Source organism: Myotis lucifugus, unplaced genomic scaffold (assembly GCF_000147115.1).
Source record: "Myotis lucifugus unplaced genomic scaffold, Myoluc2.0 scaffold_7677, whole genome shotgun sequence".
Classification (NCBI taxonomy): domain Eukaryota; kingdom Metazoa; phylum Chordata; class Mammalia; order Chiroptera; family Vespertilionidae; genus Myotis; species Myotis lucifugus.
Genome location: NW_005878725.1, coordinates 4,136 through 7,463, shown reverse-complemented (window position 1 = coordinate 7,463; position 3,328 = coordinate 4,136). Strand labels below are relative to the sequence as shown.

General features: G+C 41.0%; 1 pseudogene; it reads left to right on the top strand.

Moving 5' to 3' along the window:
• Positions 1 to 2,603: 2,603 nt before the first annotated feature.
• LOC102420337 lies at positions 2,604 to 2,938 on the top strand (annotated as a pseudogene).
• The last annotated feature ends 390 nt before the right edge of the window (positions 2,939 to 3,328 follow it).

Sequence of the window (3,328 nt, the reverse complement as noted above, 5' to 3'; positions counted from 1 at the left end):
GGCCATAAAAAAGAATGAAATCTTACCATTTACAACAAACGGATGAACCTAAGAGGGTATTATGCTAAGTGAAATAAGACAGTCAGAGAACGACAAATACCATATGATTTCACTTATATGTGGAATCTAAAGAAAAATGCAAATGAACAAAACAGAAAGAATCATAGACATGGAGAAAAAAACTGAGGTGGTCAGATGGGAGGGGTGTGGGTGCTAGCTGAGAAAGGCGAAGGACTCAGAAGTACAAATGGGTAGTTACAAAATAGTCACAAGGATGTAAGGTACTGCATACAGAATATAATCAATAATATTGTAATAACTATGAATGGTGTCAGGTGGGTTCTGGAAATATCTCAATAACCTGTTGTGAGAGACTGAGTCTTCACAGAAAAAGGGGCCCAGTTTTTATGAAAGACTAAGAAGAAAGAGGGAAAGACCTAGTTGTCCCCCGGTGGTGCTAGCTACCCTACTGAGGTACCAGATGTGGGACTGATGCCCTCACAGTCATGTGACCCCTAGCCACGCTCGCTGATGAGTGCAGCCCTGTGAGTGATCCCAGAAGATACCACGTGGGGGAAAGAATTGACCCAGTAGTCCCACAGAATAGTAAGGAGTAATAAAATGATTATTGTTTTAAGCAACTAAGTTTTTAAAAATATATATATTTTTATTGATTTCAGAGAGGAAGGGAGAGGGAGAGATAGTCTCATTAATGATGAGAGAGAATCATTGGCGGCTCACAAGCCACATGTGGTTCTCTTTGGCCCCTTGAGTGTGGATTCTTCCACAAAAATACCACGTGTGGGGCGTGCATGTACAGTGCGATTGAAACTTCGTGGCCCATTGCAGAAGTCGGTATTTTGTGGAAGAGCCGGCATTTTGTGGAAGAGCCACACTCAAGGGGCCAAAGAGCCGCATGTAGTTCGCGAGCCGCGGTTTGCAGAGCCGCAGTTTGCCCACCACTGGCCTGCTTCCGCACGCCCCCACTGGGGATTGAGCCCGCAAACCCAGGCATATGCCCTGACCGGAATCGAACCTGGGACCTCCCCCCACACCTTTCCACTGAGCCAAGCTGGCCAGGGCAAGCAACTAAGTTTTGAAGTGTCCTGTTATGCAGCAATAACATCTGAAAGAAGAGGTTAGAATCTTGTCTGGGGTCATATAACTTGTAAGTGGCAGAGCCAGGGCTTGAGGCCAGTCTTTCTGACTCCAGTGCCATGCTCTTGACAGCTGCATGGCACGGAAAGAAGGAGTTGCCTGACCAAAGGTTAGAAATGATTAAAGATAAGGAAATGACTAGCAGAGGTCCGTGAAACCACAGTCTATGAGAGCTGAGGGAAGAGCGGGGAAGAGAAGAAGGAACACACCATGAGTGGAAATGAGCTTCTAAACGCTAGGGAAAAGGAAACCTGTGTTCATCAAGTGTTTATTGAGGCAATTTTCTAGTTGCTCTGAGGAATTCAGAAGTGGATGCACTGGATCTCAAGATGATAACTTACTGAAGGAGAAAACAAGTGAGTAAAAAACAACACTGTAAAATGCAAACTGGTGCAGCTACGAACAAAAAACAGTTTGGAAGATCCTTGCAAAGTTAAAAATAAAACTACCATATGATCCAGCCATCTCTACTTCAAGGAAAATAATTGCTCAAGCAGATATTTGTACACCCATGCTCATAGCAGTATTATTCACAATAGTCAAAAGGTAGAAGTAACCCGTGTCCATTAACAGATAAATGAAATGTGTTAGGCACATACAATGGAATATTAGACTTAAAAAGGAAGGAAATTCTGACACATGCTACTACATGGACAGACTTTGAAGACATGTGAAGTGAAATAAGCCAGTTACAGAAGGACAAATATTGTCTGATTATGCTTATATGAGGTACCTAGAGTAATCAAATTCATTCAGACAGAAAGTAGAATGGGGATTTCCAGGGGCTGGGAAGAGAAAGGAATGTGGAGTTTGTGTTTAAGGGGCGCAGAGTTACAGCTTGGGAATATGAAAAGTCCTGGAGATAAATGATGGTGATTGTTGCCCAACAATGCGAATGCACTAAATACCAAGAACCGTACACTTAAAAATGGTTAAAGTGGTTATTTTATGCCATATATATATATATATATATATATATATATATATATATATTACCACAATAAAAAAAGAAATGAATTACTTATAAAAAAAATTTACCAATATGCAAAGCAGAGTGGTGAGGGGAATAAATCTAGGTAGAGGGGGAGGGAATCATTATGGGTCAAGCACCGGCATTCTTTGTATCATGCAGTCTTCCCAGTAGCCTGGGGAGGTAAGTAGTATTACCTTATGTGATATCAGGAAGTAAGTTTATGGATTTAATTGCAATGTGCCATAAACATCATTTGTCACAATGTTACAAATTGGTTCAAAAGTTTTAAATAAAGTTAGGTGTGAAGATCCAGAGTGAGTATTTAAAGAAATGAAGAGATGTTAGGGGGTGACTCGTTACAAAAAATATTTATAATTCCATAGAGGAGAGCAATGTCACTGCACCAGATCTCTTTTAAATTTTTATTATTGGGTTTTCCCACTGCCTGCATCGCGGGCCCCAGCAGCTCAGAATGCCCAAGAGGAAGGCTAGCTCCGCCAAGGGGGTGTTGAAGGAGGAGCCTAAGAGGAAATCTGCAAGGTTGTCAGCTAAACCTGCTCCTGCAAAAGTGGAAACGAAGCCAAAAAAAGGCAGCAGGAAAGGATAAATCTGCAGACAGAAGAAGTGCAAAAAAAAAAAAAAAGAAAGAAAAGAAAAGGGGGTGCGGGGAAGCAAAGGGAAAACAGCTGGAAGTGGCTAACCAGGAAACTAACAAGGATCTATCTACCTGCAGAAAATGGAGAAACTAAAAACAAGGTGAGTCCAGACTCAGATGAAGCAGGAGAGCAAGAAGCCAAGTCTGATTAATATCACATACCACGTCCTGTCAGGGGATCCTGTCTTCCTTCTTGTACAATCCTAAGGGATATTTTTTATCAACTGTTTTGTAAATGCAAGGTTTTTAATAGCTCTATAAACACTGTTAAGAGGGGTAGGATTGTACCCCACCCTATTTTTTAAATGCAAATGCTTAAAAAAGAGAGAGAGAGAGGTAAAATCATTTGCTGGTTGTTTATTTTTTGGTACAACCAGAAAATAATGACATATTGAATATGGGAGACTTTGTCTTTGGTGGCAGCTTAACATTCCATAGATGGGGGTAGTATTTATATCCTATAATACAAAGCATATTAAATGGCCATTTGGAGTCAGTCATGCATTTAATATGTCCTGAACATTTTCAGTTACTTCCAGTCT